Source organism: Neltuma alba, unplaced genomic scaffold (assembly GCF_004799145.2).
Source record: "Neltuma alba isolate B1F8T4 unplaced genomic scaffold, ASM479914v2 tig00012036_pilon, whole genome shotgun sequence".
NCBI lineage: Eukaryota > Viridiplantae > Streptophyta > Magnoliopsida > Fabales > Fabaceae > Neltuma > Neltuma alba.
The window spans coordinates 592,576-614,295 of record NW_021636601.1 but is presented as its reverse complement, the minus strand read 5'-3'; the positions used below and the strand labels follow the sequence as shown (position 1 = coordinate 614,295).

At 33.6% G+C, this 21,720-nt stretch overlaps 1 pseudogene; it reads right to left on the bottom strand.

Moving 5' to 3' along the window:
- Window positions 1–17,982: 17,982 nt before the first annotated feature.
- On the bottom strand, window positions 17,983–20,829 carry LOC114721442 (MLO-like protein 1; annotated as a pseudogene).
- Window positions 20,830–21,720: the final 891 nt, after the last annotated feature.

Sequence of the window (21,720 nt, the reverse complement as noted above, 5' to 3'; positions counted from 1 at the left end):
TGAGAATATTTTAGGAAAGATAATACCTATTTAGGACAAATAACTAACTCAACTTACTTCCTTGATCTCTTCAAATTAGTCAACTGGCTCTTATAATTAGGACCGGAAGTAGTATTAAATAAGGATAAAGTTAAAAACTTGTTGAATTTTAAATGAAAATCAATGAAGTTTAAAATTTTTCTTGATACGTGGGAAACATGTTAGAAGTGATTTATAAATAGGATTAGAGGAGTATTGAACTTTTATATTTTAATTACATGTACACTTTTATTAACTCTTTAGCTATTAGCTCTTATAAATTTATATTCCGAATATCTATGACAGTATTAAATATCACAGTTGAAAGATGCGTGGAGCCTTCCATAGGTCCCACTTGCGTCGGCAGTCAACAGGAGCATTGACTCGACATCATCAATCAGCAAGGAATTACAAGAATAAGTAGAGAAAACATATCAAGCGGGCAGCTTAAGATTCGTAAATTTTCCGTTATATAAATTTATCCAATTACATATCAAATGGACTTCATCCAAAATAGAAAATTTTTTTATTATTTTAAATTATATTTAATCACTTTACTACCTTTTTTATTTTGTGAAAAAACTTAACCAACTTTTTTTTTTTTTTTGTATTATCAATATCAATAAGAGGGAGTATATCCATACAATTCCGCAGGAGAGGTGAGTCTCTTTCCGCCTGTCCATGTGGATACGTTGTTTTTGGTCGCTGTGAAGGAAAAATGACAAAACCATTGCATTAATATCTCTTTAACAATTAACAATTGAAAGAAATACGAGAGGCCAAGATTCCATGTGGGAGGAGATATTAATTGGGCAGTGGTTTCGTCTTTAGAGCAGGTGAAAGAGGGACTTTTTCTTCTCTTTTTCTTCGCTTATTTCAACCATTAAAATTCTGATTTGAATAATTTAGATTTTATATTATATAAAATATTATTATTATTTTAAATGATCATGGCATAAATTTAATATTTTAATTTTATTTTTTCATAATTTTATAAAATATAAAATCTGAACCGATCAAATTATAATTTTAGAAATGATTGATATGAGAAATGGATGAAAATGGAGAGAAAAGAAAATAGAAAGACCTCTCCCCTATTGAAAAAAAAGTGGCTACCTAGTTGATTCTATACTCATTTGATATCACTTATATATAAAAGCACTTATTAACATGTTTTACGTAAATAAAATAAAATTTTTTTAACATATTTATCTCACATTCTGTAAATCACAATTAAAAAACTGTTTCTAGTCATTCCAAATAGTTTTGGATCCATTAAATTTTGTGGGAATGTACTGGGAAGGCCACACCGTTATGAATTCTCGAAAATGTCCCTAAAGAGTAAAGATAGAGAGGACTCGACCAAAATACAAAATCGAGAGACTAGAGCCATGCAGTATGCATCAGTCGTGTGAAGTAATAAAACGAAATGCAAACGCTAGGGAAAAAGAAAACGAAATGTAAAATATTATTTTCATAAGTATCGCCAACTCGATTGAAACATTAACTTAACACCTGTTCAACTAATTTTGTTTTATGTTCTTAGTATTCCCTCCGATTTTATCTATAATCTTTAAATTTGAATTTGAAGAGGAGTGTAATTAATTTTATTAGTGATAGAACCTACAATACTGGCCCAGAAAAAAGTATAATTAGTGAATTGAATAACAGGTCCGATGCGCAATGACTGGGGCCCAAATATTTGTATTATGCACAGGTAACAAACCATATCAAAACACCCCAAATGGGCCGCGGCCTTACAGGCCCAGTACTCATAATACACGACACACTCTCAATACTCCCCCTCAAGTTGGAGGGTGAAAGATACCATCAGCATCCAACTTGGATAACATCCTGTTCAAAGTTTCTACTCCTATAGACTTAGTGAGAATGTCAGCTTCTTGTCTAGAAGAATGGATATGCTACAGATTGATTAGCCATTGTTGGAGTTTCTTACTCATGAAATGATAATCAATTTCAATGTGTTTCGTACATTCGTGAAACATTGAGCTTGCTGCAATATGCATAGCTTCTCTACCATCACAATGGACATCAACTGGCTCTAAATGTTTGACCCCAAAATCTTTGAGTAAGCCAACTATCCACACTATTTCTAAGACAGAAGAGCCCAAAGCCGTGTATTCAACCTTGGCAAAATACCTGGAAACTCTAGCATGTTTCTTTGTCTTCCACAGCCTCCCAACTTCAAGAGATGGCCTATGACCAACCTTCTTGTAGTAGGACAAACCCCCAATCAGCATCACAATAGCATTTGAGCTTCAAGTTTCCCTCTACACTCAAAAGTACACCACTGGATTCCTTTCACACTTGTTTGGGGTTACTGTATTTTAAGTCAATATATAGCAACTAATTTTTATTGATAAAAATTGTTAGGAATGTACTTTATGGGAAACCATGCCAGCAAGCCATATGAGATTTCTACATATGTATTTGTAGTCTCCCCTTACTTGTACATTTTCAAGATGAACCAATCTTCATCATCCTAAATGCTTCCATCTGAAAATGCATTTTTTTCACTGTGTGACAATAGCCTTTGTTCCCTACAAAAAAAAAGAAAAAAAGAAACACATTGAAACTGAGTGTTCTTGTGTTATATAAAATGAGTTTTAAAATGCGTACAATAAGAGAGATGAAATCAAATGGTTTACATGATCAATCAATTGATGCTCATTTGTGCTTCTTGCAATACACATAATAGAAAATAGTAAAGCCTAACATGTAAAATACCATGTGTTCGAATAACATAGTAAGTGCATCCTCATGAAACCACAGCCTACTTCTCTTCCCAAGCTCCTTTGGAGATTGTTCGTGAATTATTTCTCTTCCCATGTCCCATAACAAATCATGCATACCAAGTTTGTTTTTCTCATAAATGGTTATAAGGCTTCACTCAACAAGGGTTTTGATTCCAATGTTAGCAAATAGTTCGCAACCATTCAATACCTGTGTTATATCGTTTCTGTCCATCCCAATAAAGAAGCAAGATATATCAATGAATATTTCTTTCTCCAAATCATCACTTAAACCGTCAAAGCTTATTTTAAGTTTTTTTATGTATCTTGTCATTGGGATTTTTTTTTTAAGTTTCTCTAAGACAATCCACAATACCTAACTTTCTATGTATTAATAGGGTCATTATAATCTCTATAAATCACTAAATACCAGGTTTCTGACCGCAAAAAAACTGGATAATTTTTTTTCCAATTTAAAAATGAACCATTTGAATGCAGAATTCCGATTTAGGAATTGAATCTGAAGATAACATTGAAATTGTTCAAATTATCTAAACTTCTAGAATAACTGACAAATGATTCACACTCCATCCTGACCTATATCTCTTTCACCTCCAAAGATTCCAAACCATGTAATTCTATAACATTACGTTATATTGTAACAACTATCCTGGCTAATGGCTCTTACCTGTGCCTGGTAGAGTTCCCCTCTCTATGGAGGATACAAAAATTATATTTACATAGAGCAAGTAATAATTACTTGCTCAAATGATTTATATAGAAATATAGGTAAATAAATATCAAAATATTCTACTATAGAAGTACAATACTAAGTAGGTATTCCTACTCTTCAGTCCAGCTCACCTTTACCTCTTAATATTTCTTTCTCTTTGGAGTTGCTTGCCTTCACTGTACATCATAGGAAGGAGGGTGAGATTCCAAAAAATCCCCATAATAATAATTTCCATCAAACAAGTGTGCGGATTATATAAAGTATGCAAAACAAGCTAATGAAACATAACCTTGTAAGCCAATGCACATAAAGCATTTGTGAGCAAATGACAGATAGACAAGTTGAATAAATAATGCACAAATAATTGGCAAACACTACCCCATATCTATCAACTACCAATGACCATGGCTAAATAAACTATGCAAGGAATTAAGGATTACATGTTTTTATATTTTAAAATAGCAATATTGGCACATCAATCATACACAAGTGTAAGGTAGGAAGAACTACCACTTGAACTTCCCGCTTCCAAAGCAAACCTTACTTTCTTCTTCTATTTCGGCTTTTTTCTTGGTGGGCTTACACAGGTGTTAAAACCTATTATATTCATAAGGTAGATCAATGCTTGGTCTAATTATAATTCATAAGTTAAATAACTCTCTTTAAGTTCCAAATCCTCTTTAATTTTCACCCTTACTTAATAGTTGGTCGTCTTAGACAATTTTTCTTATTCAAATTATTCTCTTTAGAGGGTTTTCTCATTTATCTCAACCCATATAGTTACTAAGTAAAGTAACTAGTCATCTTGGTAAAAAATATTATTTTGGTTATTACATTTGAGGATGATGTCCTGTCCCTTTTCATGCTGGCTCCACTTCGTCAAGTGGTTGGTCATGGAAAAATAAAAAGTAGATACATGTATATACATATAGCACAGGGACTACAAATCCCTTTATATTTCTTAAGTATTGATTTTGTTAATCAAGTCCGTACTTTACTATTCTACACTTATTTCTGATTTATTTCTTTTACAATCCATTTGAGGCTAACATTAAAATCACCATAATCTCTTAAGTTCATTGAACCCATTAATTCATTCCTATCCTCTACACTTTCACTAACTTGATTAATATTACAATTTTATTCTAAAACTCCCCCTTGCAACTCAATCACACTCCTAGCTGCCACGGCCATCACATATAAGAAAACCGTATATAATTTCATTCACACATTATTTAAATCCTCATTTAAGTTCAATTAGTTTTTAAGACGACAAATGACTCTAAAATTCATAAGCTGACTTTCAGTTTTTCCCAAATCATCATTGGATTTCCGACATAGTTTAAATAGTTATATCCATTACTAACTTTTGCAGATTCAATTATCCTAATACCAATCTCAGAAACCCAAGTTATTCACACCGAAATACATTCCATCATCATACACTAGGGCTGTTCAAACCTATAGTCCTACTTGATTTCGTTTCTTCTCTTTCCCATCCGTATGCTCCACGCCAGACTCAACATATATATAATGTCTCTTTGAATATTTAACTCTCTTAAAAATTTTGGGCTGCACCATCACTTCCTAATTTGAATCTCAACTTCATTCCCTTTGTCTTGTCTCTTATGTATACATCCTTTCATCATCAATCCTATACCAACATTAAAATCAATTTTAAGTATTTTTACCTCGAATCTGGGAATCTTCCAGATTTCAGACACATGCCAAATGTAAACTCTAATATTGCTTAATTACTTCATGCATTTACATATCCACCTCGTCCTGCACTTGCTTTAGACAACCTAACGTTTTTAATCCTTTTATTCTCTTTAATTACCTATCCTCCAAAGGTATGTGCATATTCAAACAACATTCAAAGTTTATATTCATAGTTTAGCAAACCAAAAACAAACTCTTGCTTCTATTTATTCTCTAACTATTACCTATCTCCCAAAACACTCAATTACTCTTTTTCAACCTAAAATTTCAGATTTCATTATATTCTACTCAATTCATCAACAAATTCAGTAATCAAAATTAATATCAGGTAAATAATTCTTTATAATTACTCACTACCCATTCCTAAAACTAATGAACCCGATGCCCTTAATAATCTGAACAACAAAGTTCAGCCTCAAAGATCATCACTAAACAGAATTAGATACCATGCAGCTTCATATCTAAGTGAATTACATCTTCTTCCTTCATTGATGCGCGCGCGCACATACATATATATTTAAGTTACCATTCTTCCCTTTATTTGGCCAGCACAAAACACACTCAAACACATTTATTCCAGGGTGAAGGGGCAAATTTGTCCATTACAATATCGAAAAAGAACATCAGACACGATAATACGATGTAGGGGGTAAAGACACTAATGAATATTATAAAAGGATGTAAAAATAACCATGCGTTAATTACTTCAACATTGACCCTCTGAAGAAAATATTTTGACTCGAATATGCTGATGTGGCCACCATCTTCTGTGTGTAAGTGTAACTCGTGTTCCTTTGGCAAGCAGGACGATGAACTGCATAAAAATAGGCAAGCAATAAAGCTGAGTGATAATGAACTGTAGAAAATAATGACATGATTCTTGGCGTAAATAGTAGTAAAACTTTATGAGAGGTCATAGGCTCATTTGGACGAAGGTTTTTTTCGCAGCAATTTTTTTCCCCCCTTTTTCTTCCCTTTCATCTCGGAAATTGATTTACCCACTGTCGGTTTCCATCACTTTCCCGGGAAAAACAAATGGAAATTATAGATCAAAGAAAAATGGAACTTGCAGTAACTAGTGGTGTTGAAATCAATAAGGAAGGCCTCCGGCAACCACGGTGGCACGTAGAGCCGGGAGCTACCACATCTCCAATGGCCAGTTGGAGGAGTAACTCGGCGAGGAATTAAAAAAATGAAATAAAACTTTAGTAAACTCCAGCTGGTTTCTTCAAAGTGCAAATGAAATTCCATTTTCGGTTCTTGTTTTTGGTTTATCCCAGGGTCTTCTATGCGTATCTGATCTATTTTATTTTATTTTTTGCTGTTTAAGTGAGAAACTTTGTATGAATCGTGTTTTTGTGTGATTTTCTATGTTGCAGAAAGCGCGCACCCAACACATCGATTGCCACAGCCACTAATGGCGGCTTCTGCATCAACCCACTCGAAGACGACAAACAGAGCCCCAGCCGCTTTGGTTCTCTTGTCCCGTTTTAAAAAACTGGTGGATATTTTTGCTTCCCATATTTTATTATAATGTTTGGTGCTTTTTTTAAAAAAAAATATTATAATAGGTATACATATATTTTTACCTTTTTTTGCTCTTCTTCTCACCCAGAGGTTTGACAGCACCGAGAAGCAAGTAAAGACTCTGATTACAAAAACTTACAAACTAGATTCGGCCAGCCATAAACCAGAAGCAAAGGTCACGTGCAGTAAGAGTCAGCACATGTAGACTGAAAAAGAAACATATATATCAACGTCAAATTTCTTTCTTCCCAAAACCTTAGAACCCGACATCCATCGACCATCGCTCCAAAAATTCAGCCCCTGTTTTGGATTCAGAAAGCAGAGACCAAGAGAGGAACATTCAGACCGAAAAAGCACACATGAAACCGGATTTATCAACGTGCAACACACATTTCTTCCGATTCCTTACTTTCTTTTGCCACCAGAAAATTCATCGCTCCTCAGCACTCAAACCACGCAGAGAATAGAGAAAAGAAGAGCAGGAGAGTGATTAAGCGATTCACCTTAACCGAAAATCACCCCTGCATGCAACAAAAGCTCCAACGATCCCTCACTCGCTGACAGCTCTTCCTCCGACTTCCCTTGTTCTTCCTCTCGATTTCCTTCTTGTTTTCAGATGGCAAATAAGGCGAGGGAGCATGGGTGAGGGCTGTGACGGAGTGAAAAGTCCATCTTGCCCCTTACTTCTTTCCTTTCTCCCAATTTTATCATTTTCCTGTTGCTCTGAAATTATAAAATAAGTCCAAAGATTAATCTAGAATATTTTATATGGATTTTCCTTATTCAATAGTTTCTTTGACTCCTAAATAATTTCGAACAAATTTTAGGTCAAAAATTAAATTTCAACTTTTTTTTTAAATTTTTTAAGAAAATAGCACTTGATTTCACAAATTTATCCTTAATTTATTTTAAGGATTTTATACCTCAATTAGCCTTTTTATCTCATAAAATAATTATTCTAAATCAGAAAAAATTTTGAGGTGTTACACAATCTTCCCTTCCTCAACATGTCTATCCCTTAGCATGTTATCCAATAAGGACTTCAAGAGCTAATAAAAGTCCCTCAGAGTATGCTACTATATCTCTTGAAAGTTTAATAAAATCTTCTTTAGGACTTTCTTATTCAAATGCATGCTAACTAAAAAGCTTAATAAATTTCGTGTCATCCAAAATTCTTCATTAGATAAACACCACAGTTCACTTGAAGAAGTAGACATTGATTTCTTGTTGTGATGATCATTATACTTGCTACTTTAAACCAGTCATGACTTCCAACTAAAGCATTTAGTTGGACCAACTCGTCCATCATCAAGCACAAGCAATGCCTTTTTATGATGAAATCTATCCCTCAATGTGATTATTCCTGATTTAATACTTTTTATCTTTATTTTTGTTGTCTTACATATTTTAGACAGAAGTTGGTCCTATAAGCTCACTTGGTTCTTTCCTTGATTTCAAACTTTTCTGATCTTTGAAAGGTAACTTCTACTCTTAAATGTGCAATCAATTTCATTATAAATGGCTCTGGTAATTGTTGTTTTGCATCTGCCCCTATTCCCCACTATTTTTTTTAATCAAAATCATAAGTAGGTCCATGCATTTATTTTAAATAAATAAATAAATAATAGAATTATATGAGTGAGTTAGAATAATAGTCAGTTACTAGCCGTTAGACTTTGCATATATAAACAGGCTTATCTCTCATTTGTAGATGTGTGCTGTATTATGATCACCCTAACAAAACTCTCTTTCTCTTCTGTCTATTGCCTTCGACTCTCTCCTCCTTCTCTCTAATTTCCTCTATTCTCTATGTTTCTCTTCCCTTTCCCTTCTTTCTCTCTTTCTTTTCCAATAACATAACATAGTCCCTTAGTAAAAGCAACCAATCTTCTGCTAATTTCTATGAATTTTCCTTCGGGACTTGGTTGTTTAAATGCTTTTCTATTGAAAAGTTCAAGAGAGTCATTATCGCTCATGAGCTTCATTCTACATACAATGTCCACTTGAAAGGCATGAAGTAGATGTAAATCTCTAGTTGTAATAATTATTCTACTCCCTTCACCAAACTGTTTACGATTTTCACAGGAAACTTGTAGTTGCTCTAAATGATTCACATCATCAAACACAAGAAGTTCCTTCTTATGGCGAGCTCTTGCCTTCAACATATTGTGCCTTACGTTTTAAAAGCCGGACCGGACATAGAACCGAAAAGACTAGCAAGTCACGATTCAAACAGTAAGATCGATTGGACAGTCTAGTTGGATCAGTGATGTAATAATTAAATTAAATATAATATTATATGCATATAAATATTAAAAAAATATTCATGGTAAAATATATATATATAGACACTTATAGAATCAATTTTTTTAATCCAAAATTAGAATTAATTTCATAATTTTGCTCCTTAGCTGTACATCACATGATGCCTAGTAGCTGGTGCACAAGATGCCATAATTACAAGTGTTCTGTGTTCAGTATTGGGAATGTGTTGGCTGTTGAAAAAAACAGTAAAAAACAAGATTAAATTGATAGACGGCGGAGGTGAGTGAAAATCAGGGCAATTTTTATCTTTTAAAATAAAAATTAAAGAGTCTAATAGTAATATGTCAATTCGCTGAAACACCACGTCAACTTTTACTTTTTAGTTTTTAACTTTCTGGTTATTCAAACTCTCTCAGCTTCTCAAGCTCAAGCATGTTGCCATCAAAATTTCTTCTTCTCCAGCATTTCACAATGCCTTGAAGTTCATACCGGTTAAAGATGATGCCCATATCTATCATTTTAGTCATTATTTTTGTTGTTGTTGATCTGCTAGTTTTGGATGTAATCAGTGTTAATCTCAGGAGACATTCTTATTCTTCCTTTTCTTCCTTCTCTTCTTTATGCTCTCCTCCTCCTCCTCCTCTTTTCCATACCCATGAAAGAGAAAAGAATGGGTATTGGGGACATGTGATCAACATTTCCAAACTAGTTTTGAGGTGTTGGATTTTCTTCGACGAAAGTTGCAAGTGGATTCTGGAGGTAGAAGTTTGGACTGGTTCTGGTCGGACAGTTTTCACTTGGCTGCTTTAGTTCCCGAGTTTTTAACCATTAACGGCTTAATAGCAGCCTAATGCTAGGCAAATCCGGCCTAACCCTTGGAACGAGTCTTCCACTAGGACCGAGCTAAAGGGGTGTCTGGTTAGCGGTCCAGTGGTTAGACCGTCTAGTTCAGTCCGACTATTTAAACACTGCTTCTAGCTACCCAAACTTTACTAATATTTGAAAGAAAACATCCACTCTCAAATTTGAAATGAATGTGATGAAAAATGACTTCGGCTATGTTTGTTTTACTAATACCTCCTTCCCCGTATCCCTATGGAGAGAACATCTTTTGATCTATTCTTATGAAGCATTGTCATCACTTCTAGCACTTGAGAACTCGCTCCAACTATACGGCCATATGTGAGAAATAGGGCATCATTCAACTTATTCGTCTCCAATATACAACGAATATGCTGCACAATTTTCTAAATTACCTCGCTTTCATTCCTATGAATTATCAAGAAAGAATATCACACTACTACAATTAAAGTCCTTTTCATCACCCATTTTCATCTGTTTTGAAAAAACAAAAGAATATGGGCATTTAAACTCGTCTGTTAAAAGGAAACAAACGAGTATGTCAGCTCATACTCGTCTATTCCTCATAACAGATGAATATGTGAGACCATACTCGTCTGTTATGATGAACAGACGAGTATGGACCCCCCATACTTGTTTGTTTTTCTTAAGAATAGACGAACAATGTCTCTTTTTAATTCAAATTTCATCTTTGCCCCGCACAAATCTGAACATACTCTAGCAAATACACCTTCTCCTTCCTTCTTCTCTTTTCTTCATGTGCGGCGAGCTCTCTCCCCCTTATTTAGACTTCTACTTCTCCCTCTCCAGCATCGACACTGACGACCAAGTTTGCCTTCTCCCTCTCTAGTAGCTCATCATCTTCTTCTCCCTCTCTTCCCCATTCTGCTTCTCCTTCTCTTTCCCATTCTTCATCCATTCCATCCCATGACTAGGAGCAACATTTTCTTCCATGAAAGTCACCATTCTCGTCCAGCTTGAGCTTCTTCACAACACAAGACAAGTGCATGGGGGTGTGTCTCTTGTATTATGTGGGTTTTTGGATGTTGAAAGGAATGAATGTAAGTGGTATGTATGTTTTCTATTTAAATTGATTGTTGGTAAGAGTTGCCATTTAGGAAATATTCAACATTGATTGGGTTATATTTTGATGATTAAAAAGCTTGCTAAACTTGTTTAAGCCTTAATGCACATAAAGTGTTTATGAAAATGTCTAAGAGAACAATTTGACTGGAATATAATAGTTAATTAAGTATTCTCAATATTTAATCTTCATATTAAATTTTAGAAAGCTTTAGATCCTATTCAAACATATATGAGTGTGTAGCTTTATTTTTATTATTTTGTAGGTAGATAGTGTTAGGAGAAATGTGATCAAATTATATTGAAAAACTTGAGTGGTTGAATATTACAATCATCCTAATTAGTATTGTAAGCAAGCTTGAAATTGTATTTGATATTGTGAAGATGAAAACTTTGGTATATATGTTGTTACCTGTTGTGGATTGCCAAAATTGTTTGATTTGATTGTGTTGGACAGCTTAACCTATTGAATTGCTTTAGTTTTGTTGGAATTGAGCTTAGTTGGATAAAATTGCTCTAATTTTTATATGACTAACTTATGGTGTTTAGTTCTTTTTACTTAATTAAGCTAATTAATTAGGATGTTATTTGTTTTAGATGTTTTGACCTTGAAATTGTGGATTGTGTGGATTTTCTTTATATGAAAAATATGTGATTTGGTTGTGTTGAATTGCTATTATTGTTTTGTTGTAATTTGTTTTAGTTCTACTGTATGTATGCTTTTGGAATTGCAAATTGAATAAAAATTGACCATATGCAAATTTTCACTTTTTAAAAAAAAAATACACATATTCATCTGCTCTTTCCAGAACAAACGAATATGGGCCAGAATAGACAAATATGAGAGAGAACAAACGAATATGCATGTTCATATTCATCTATTATGGAACAGATGAATATATGGATGCCAATACTTTTCTGTTTTAAAACAAACAAATATATAATTACTATCCACGTCTTCCCTAAAATAGATGAAAAAGGGCCTGTAGAATAGATGAAAATAATATATTTCGTAGTAGTGCCAGAAAAGGGGGCATTGATTAACTAGGCATGAATACAAATAAAGTAGAACAATGGTATCAAGAGCAACACATATAGGTTCCATTTAGTATGAAGCATTGTATGAAGTATTGGGAATGAGAGATAAGGATTGAGATTAAAATTGAGAAAACCCATTAAAAGATTATTTAGTACAAGAAATTACTCATTACTTAAGATTAAACAAACTCATATAAATGGATCGGGAAATATCACCTCTCTAATGGTATTACTTACATATGGATTCCTTGTTAGCGAACATTATATTCCACCCAATGCACATCGATTTTATGAATCAATATCACATTTATCTTTTAATAAATTATTGCTATAGATTGCGACAAGAGAGAGTGTACTCTCTCTCTCTCTCACACAAAATGTTAACAAAATTAAAAACGGATAAAACGAAAAACAAAAAAACATTACTTGGATTCGATATTAGGCACAACAAACCCATCAATGCGTCCAGCTTGACTTAGAACTGTCCTCCACCTTGACAATTCACCTTTAGTGATTGAAATTCTTTGTATGAGACCTTGAAATGCTTCTCTAAAACCAGATTCTTGATTACGAACTTCAAACGGAGCGACACCCTAGAATATGGGAATAACAATTTGATGAAGTAAAATGTGAAACTCCATGATTTTTGTAAGTTTCTAGAGGCACCTTCTGGAACTAGCATAGTGTTTAGAGAAGATGATGATTGAAATTTCAAAACCTTCAATGATTCTTGGCAAAAGTTCAGTTGAGATATTACCTTTGAGCACAGTATTGCCAGCTGTCCTTAGAGATGAATAAAAATTGGAAAGGAAAGATCCTGGAGTAGTGTCTTCACGTCTACTAAAACTCAAAAACACTTCATATTGATTGCCTACATTTTAAATTACACAAACGCATAAAAGAATCTGCACATGTTAATATTTATTGTGAATGACCGCAAAAACTGTAAATATATTCAAGAACTAACAGATAATTCAAAACATAATGCACGTCATTTTTTTCCTTTTATTTTCTCTTTCTTCCTTTCTTTCTTCTCTTCCCGAACTATGGTGGAGAAGCATGCAATTGTACAGTACATTGAAAGATGCATTCACAAAGCATTTTGCCTCTAAGTGCAAAATCAAATTTTTGAGCCAAATCATGTGCTTTTTCACTTTTCTTTCTAGGCAAGTCGTCTCTGGATTTTGACTGAAAAGAAGAATCCCATATATGTCCCGGGCCTATAACGGACCAACAATAATGTGTTTTTTGGAAGGGGAAGATTTCTTTGTTTTTTTTTTCAAAGAAAGTTGATATATATTTATTTATTGGTAGTTTAACTTTTCAATATTTTGTGAGTTTGAAGGGTAATTTTATAATCTAAAAAATCACAACATATTAAATTATTTTCAAAACAAAATCTAATTTTGCAGTTGAAGGTAATCAGTTTTGAATCCCAGCTGGCAGAGGAATATATATAAGACTTGAGGGACTATTAAAACAATGAATTATATTTAAAAAGCTATAAATTCTGATAATTTCAAATAAGGACTTTCTTTGGTGGGACTTAATTTTCTTTAATGTTGATCAAAATATCACTCTCTTTGATCGGTTTCTTTTTAATTCACTCTTTTATTTTTTTGGATATGGGATATAGAATATCTTCCCACTGAAAGTGAAAGGATTGAAAAGGATGAAAAAAAAAAACACAAAGTAGAAGGATTAATGGGTTACCCTGCTGGCTCAGAGGCTCATTCATCACCAGATCCATGGAATCTTCTGTCGTTTATCCGCTTCAAAGATCAATCGTGTCTTCCAGAAGAATGAGAAGAAGAATCCGTTAAACGTAGAGCAACTACCATATTCTTCATCATCAATCAAATAAACCAAACAGAAAGGCGTGGATATAAGAAGCGGAAAGTTACCTGTGAATTTGCTAGTTGATAATAAAGAACCAGAGAAGAGAGAGAGAGATTTATGAGGCTTTTTTACTGCTTCTGCAGGAGAGCGAATGGAGAAAAAGTGAAATGAAACAAATTAAAGGGATCCAGAAACCGAGTTACGAGAAGAAGAAACGAGAAGGAGGCTACAGCAAGGGCCATTGTGTTGTGGGTGGGGGAAATGATTCGGAAGGCGAGACTTTGTGGCTTTTGCTTTAGATTGCGCATATCACTTCTACTTTAACAGATTTAATTTTTGAATTGCTGAAGCATTTTGTTTCTTATAAAGTCTTTAGTTTGGAACACGAGAAAATGGTGGGATAAGTTATTGAATTAAAAGTAAGTTTTCTTTTTGTTATTTTGATTTTAATCACTTTCATCCAATCTCCTTCCCAATTTTGTTGCTTTTGTGTGGAGGGATATGGGGCGACTTTGTTGACTTGATTCTATTTAAATTGGCCTTAATGTGCAAATCTCCCCTTAAATACCTAATGGGCACCAAACACTCCACATAAAATACCCATTTAAACATTTGAAAGATGGCAAAAATAACACAACCGTTAATTTTAACCACTTTGACGGTTAAAGAGAGAGGTGAGGTTTTGGCTAAAAACACTGATTCTTAGGTGGCCATAACCATATCCTAACTGGAAGTGAGGGGAAAAATAAACATAAAAATGACCTACTCTGCTCCTCTTCCTTCTAAGCTTTTCAGAATTTTGACCTTGAGTGTTCTATTTTTGCCAAGTAAGCTCTATTTCCTCTTGTTGATCTATAACCCGACTGTGACGCTGTAACAGTCTAAAAGAACACAAAGAATCAAATACGAAATAGAGACAAAATGGGTACTGTAATATTCATATTTCAACAACAGTACATGAGTATGAGGAAAAATTATCAACCACAAAGCTTAAAAAAGTTATAGTGACAACAAAGGAGAGAATCAAAGGGTACTAAAAGAAAAAGAAAGGCATAGATAGATTAAAAAGTCACATGGAGGGAAGAGGAGAAGCTAGAGAGTTGTTTTGTTTTGTTTGTTGTTGTTGTTTTTTTTTTTTAACCAGGTCCAAGTAAATATATTTTTATTGAAGGTAATTTTGTTTAACGTACTATTAAGCACTAAATGTAGATACTTTTAATAGCAAAACTTTAAACTTTGATTTACTATATTGTGAGAAATTAGCCTCTTCTATTATATCTAATCTTGTCTGAAAGGGCAGTTGTTTTCATCCAAATTATTCACAACCTCCACAGCCCCCATCTTACTCCATCCTTGTTAGCCCATGCTCCCTAGTCCCAAGGCTAACATCTTCTGGCCCAATAGTTGTTTCTTGCAGCTCCTTAGTTTTGCAAGGCCCATTCATTACAGACCCAAGCCCATTTCAACAAACCAGCGTCTTCGGGGTTTGAATTTCCTTGGGACTGCATATCGGTTCGCCAAGCTTAGGATTCTATGCTTGAGATCTGTTCGATTTATGGATAGAAGGATGATGGGCGATTCCAATTTTTCGGTGCTTGAGTGTTTCAATGGGCTCAACCGCCCGATCCTTCGTGTCCTTTCTTTTGGTCCTTCTCTGCGCACACTGACACACACACACACAGACTTATATGGTCTAGTTTGGTATGAAACACTAAAAATAAGGGACAGAAATTGAGATTATAATTGAAAAAAATTATTAAAAAGTATTTAGTATGAATAATTGTTTGTTGTATGGGAATAGGCAAACTCATGAAAATAGGATTGGAAAATATCACATTTTTCTATGATATTTCCTAATCCTAGATAAATGAGTGTATCTAATTCCATGTAATAAACAATCTCATGTATTAAATATTATTTTAATAGATTTTTTTAAACCTAATCTCAATTCTTATCCTGCTTTGTACAAAACGGAACACACGTGTGTTTCCCACTTCGCACTCACTAATTCGGGGTCTGGAAATTCGTAACATTTCTGACCCGGCAGCTCAGAGTGGTGAGATTCTGAAACCCAATCAATTTCTGCTTGCAATGTGTTTGAAGGAAGACTCGTGAAGCCATTTCTGACTTGGCGGATTCAGTTCCTCTCTCTCTCTCTCGCCCTTGTCATTATGTTCCTGATGATCGAGTTGCTATGAAGAAGATGATGATTCGGTCTCCAGCGTCGTCCCCGTCTTGACGACGAAGAAGATCCTCCTCCACTGTGGATATTTTGTTTTCGCTTTAATTTTTTCCTCCACTGCCATCTACGGCCCCATCAACTTCCATGTGAACATTTTCAGGCGAAATCTCTCGCCGTAAAAGTAACTAGGATTAATGGTTGTGATATTTTTACTCTCTTTTAAATATTTATGATTACTTTTGCAGGAAAGTACATGTATTTGACGTACATTGTGCATAAGTTCATGAGTAGATTTGTGTCTTAGCCTTTTCAACTATAAGAAAAATGAAAAACAGAATGAAACCAGAATTTATCTCTCCCGTGACTTATCATGGATCAAAACTCTAAAAGCTTCTCTAATAATTAAATAAACCATATAAAAAGTGTGTCAATACACACACACACACACACACACAATATTGTTGGCAAAACATATACATAATATAAAATTTGTATCAACCACACTAAACTATTTCATATCAATAAAACTAAGGCCTTTTTATTATGGAAGCTATAGTGGTTTTTAGTAACTGCCTTAAACTAATGTCACACATACACAGATATAGGCATTAAGAGGTAGTTTATTTGTTAGAAAGGAAGGGCTAAAAGATTTTGAAATTTAACTTCTAGGCTTAAGGTTTCAATTGAAATTACAATTTTCAGTTCAATGAAAATATGTATGAAGGAAATATTTTATAACATCAAATGAACTTGTTAAAACTTCTCATTTAGTAACTTCTAATGTTAATGTGTCAGGTGATCAGTTGCAAAATGAACAGTTTGAAAAACTCAACAAAAATAACAAGTTTTTTTTTTTTTTTGCCAAAGAAATAACAAGTTCAATTAAAGTTTTAACAAGTTCATTTATTTTTTTCTCGTACATTTTCAAACTTCTCATTTTACAACTAATCCAACCTTATACTACCCTTGGTTCTTAATATAAAAGCTAGTTGAAGATTAGATTTGATCTGAAATATAAGATCTCAATCTTTTTTGTTTCCTAAATTTGTAATTCATTATCTAAAGTATCCATATTAATTGTACATGTCGGGGGATTTCCATCCAAAAGTAGTCGTGATTAAAAATGATACTTTAGAAAAATCAACTCATTTGCCACAAGTAACTTCCTTAACTAATTTTCTTAATCTATTCAAATTAATTAATTAGCTTTTATATTAAGCATCAGAAGTAGTATTAATATGCAAAAGTTCTTAAAATTACAAGAAGAGTTCTTATTTAACAAGCTAAGTAAATTTGTTCTAAGCATGGTGCAAATTGACATTTCTTTTTTGTAACCTTCCCGTTCCTCAATAATCTATTCCATTACCACGTGTTCTAAACCAACGTATAAACCCAAAGCTCTTTGACAAACTTATTTTTTTAAGGTGTATTTTTCAAAAGAATGTATAATTATATAGTAAATCGTAAGCAAACTTATCTTTCCATTACCCCAATATTCATATAGAACACGTACTCAATACAAATTATAAAATAAAAATTAAGCAATGTCATAAACCCAATTTCTCAAATTATCTATAAAGGAGCAAACTAGTAATCTAGCATATATTGGCCAAAATTTATACAAACACACACTATAAGGCTCTAAGTTATAAAGCAGAAACTAAATTACATCATTTACAAAGGAAACTAGAACTTTGACCCTAAACTCTTAGGCCAATCTATAGTTTCAAAGTTTCATGCACGTACCTTATTACTAAAAATGCTTATAACCTCTCATCACTAGGATAATAATGAAAAAAAAAGTACCAACATATTCAACGATATATATAGATATGTATATTACATTCGTGAACAAACTCCTTCTACGGTTAACAATCTTTGAGGACGAAAGCACTTAAGAATTCAGGATCTAAAGGGCAGTTTACTTTGGACATATAGGCACCCTCAAGTACGTTGAGCTCTCATGCTTTAGAAGCCATTATTTCAACACCTTCAACACCTTCGGCCTCTTTCTGAAGCTTAAGAAATATGTCCTTGCAGTAATGTTCTCCCATCTACACATATTGTTTGATAATTGAAGCACGTCAATGCAATAATAATATTGCCTAAATTTCGACTGCATGCATTGATGAATTCTAAGGTGAGGTATATGGTTCATGATTTCCATAAATTGTGGGCTTCATGCCAATAATTCAAACTTGTTGAAAAGATTTCCGTGAGGTTAGTTGAAGATTGAAAAGATTGACCTTAATATTAGAGACAATATTTCTCAAATATTCCTTAATATTAAGAGCTATGTAATATATCTTCCAATGAGAGGATCGATTCAATTGAAACACACCTGTGTAAGGAGTGAATACAAGGTAGCGTATTGTAGCTGCAAAGGACCTGACTGAATACTCTCAAACCCCAACACAAAAGAGGAAGAGAAGATTAAACTTCAGCATGCATAAAATAGGTAAAAAAAAAAAAAAAGAGCGACGATGAACTAATATAGGTTCCCAAAGTTCCATTTGATTTCAAATAATATAGTCTCTATATGGTTTAAAAATTTTAGTCCCTACCAGCCTTGAGAAAATCAACTCCCAATTAACGGAGAATGCGAATTGAGGATCGACCTTCTAAAAACACAAAAATAGTGTCCAATGGGAACCCTTCAAGTTGTAAATATGAAACTTAGTTATAAATTTAGAAAGTCCAGTTGTAGACAGGTCCTCATTTTACTTTAATTCCCTCAAAAGGTCTTCCTATATTTAGCATTGTAGGGAATAGTATCTAGACATGTGGTTTGCCTAAATTAAGTGAAACTCTAATGGCTAACAGCATATAATTCAGGCCTGAAAATACTTCACAATTGTGAAAGGGAAGGAAGTGTTATAGTTACCCAGTAACGAGCCTGACGATGATGTAAGCGAATTGTCCCATTACGCAGGCGTCAAAGCTATAAGCAGCCTTAAGCTGAATAATATATAAGATTATATGCATAAATATCAATTAATTATGTGAACCCATAAGGGCAAATGAAAGTGGAAGCTAAGGAGAAGAAATAATAGAATTTGCTCACCCATGTCCAGAATGCAAGCTCAAAAGAGTTCTGGAAAAGGATGAAGTGAATCAATAAGAGAACAAAGGAAGGCCGATGGAACCAAAAATGATTATCAGCATTGCTTGCATCTACGCCACGAACTAATAGCATAAGTGCATGCTCCAACTTAGTGCCAACTGCTAGCAGAAGCTGAGACAGAGCAATGCAAATCAGTACAATAGAATTGTGTGTGCGCGCGCGCGCGCGCGCGCGTGTAGATAAATCGAGAGAGAGAGAGAGAGAGAGATAAAGTGGGTATGGATGAAAGAATCTTAGAGAAAAATCTTAAGCAAGAATATTAAGTAGTTGAAACAAAAGGTGAGACATGATGAATCCTTAAGCTTAATAAATTTCCACTAAAAGTGAAATAAATCTTAGAACGATACTTACAATAAGTGGAATAAACGCTATCCAAAAATATGCGTACCAGCCTGTAAGAACAAAGAGAAAATCAAATATCTGAATTTGAATTTGGAGACAACAAGGAAAACAAGAGAAATAATTAGATAACCATACCATTAACATTAACTAAGAAGAAGATAACCACAGAGATCCACAGGTTACCAACTGCAACCAAAATTACAGAATCAGTTCCCAAAGATATTTAAAATCAAAATGAATCCTCAGAAGCACTTACCTAATGCCAAAAACATATATAAAATCAACTTCAAGGGCTTCTATCATGTATTTGTGAAAATTAAACTTCGGATTTGCCTCGCTAATCTACAACACAGAAATATAAAAGCATGATCTTGACATCCCTACTTGAGAGGCTACTTGAAAAGAGCTTCAGATCAAGGATTAATAGGCACCGAATTAATAGGCACCGAACTTCACATTGCCGTCCCTTTTAAACTTACCTTCATAAACTCACTTCTTAATGTCACATAATCCGATTTATTTACGGACCCGCAAAATTGCTTCCAAAAACAATGCTGCAAGAAACTTTCAATCTACAGGGACTAACATTTTTTAACAAAGGAGCCAGAAGTGATGGTTTTAAACCTCAAGGACTGAAACTAAAATGAACGCAAACTGCAAACTCTAAAGACCAATAATTATATTATCCCAATTTAAAACAAACATATAATTTCTTCACTATCAGTACTTTAAGACTATTTTCATATTTAAAAAATAAAACTTTAAACCATTAAAAATACTATTCATAATACTAAATATAATCAGTGTCATAACCAGCGACTTGTTGTTGGAGTGAGGAATTAATGTGGAAATGTTATGTTACATGAGCAGCGCAATATTCGATTATGGCACCAGATGATGGTGGCGCCGCCGCAGCAAGAAGATGACGGACAGTTGCAGAATGATTATTAGATTTCGTCCAGCAAGGAATCATATCATTGGTCACACCCGGCGACACGCAGATTTTTACGATCCTTTTCTCTGAAACCGTCAGAAGCAGTGATATGAAACCCAGCAGCATCAACTCTGAAAAGATTCTGAAACGTTTTCAAAATTAATTTAGATGAACTCATGAAGAAGAAAAGGTTGAGAGCTTATTATTATTAGTTACAGCTACAGAACCTTCTTTGATTTTCTGAAGAGCTTCGTAGAGGGCCGTCTTTTGCTTCTCCTTCCGGCGCTCTCCGGCACGATGAAGAAGACGTTCTAGACCATATGAAACGCCAACAATGACAGTGTAAACGACAGCTACAACCCATGTAGGAGTGTATACGTCGGTAGTTGCTTCCCCACCTCCGGCCATTATATTCTCTCTCTCTAGCTTTCTATCTTCTTATTAGCTTCTTGCCACTGATCTGTGGACTCTCTGCACTTTTTCATTTCCACTTTGTCCATTAATATATGTGTACCTCCACTGAGCTTCAAAGTCTTCTTGTATTGTTTTGGATCTGACTGAAAGGTATGTAAATTAGGGGGAAAATTTTGAAAAAATTTTGTAAGATTTTTTTCAGGGTTGAAGCTATCTTTATTTTCTAAACTTTGACCTGATTTTAGTTTTGATTTTTGAAATTTAAAATCAGGAATTTTGTTTAATAGGATTTGACTTCGTTTTGATTGGTTTAAAATTGTTTATACATATTTTAAGGACCAAAATCAAAATGAAATGAAATTTTAAAAATCAAAGATGATCTTAGTATTTTTTTTTAAAATATATATCAAGAAGCAAATTTCTTTTTTGAATTTTGAAATTTACTCACCCTAATTTCTTTTTCAAAAATGAAATTTTAAAATTCTTTGGCCGTTGATGTGGCATTCTTTTTTTTTTCTTTAAAAAAAAAAAGAAAACTGAAGGGAAGTTGCATCATTTCACATTTAAAAATTCCAAAATAGTATAAAAGATTTAATTAAAATTTTGAAATTTACTCACCCTAATTTGTCTTTTAGCATTTTAAGAATATTTTAATGTTATTTTTCCTTAAAAAGCAATTTTTTTTGTTATTTTAATTTTAATCACTTTCTTTTGACTTTTTCTAACGCTACAAAATGTTGATTTGATTCTATTTGAATTATTACGAAAAATGAATAATAAAATGAAACCAAAACTTGTCTACAATATATATTTATAAAAGACAATTCATCCTTAAAATTTTCGCCACAAAAAAAAAATCAAGAACAATATTTAGTTGTCGCCGAA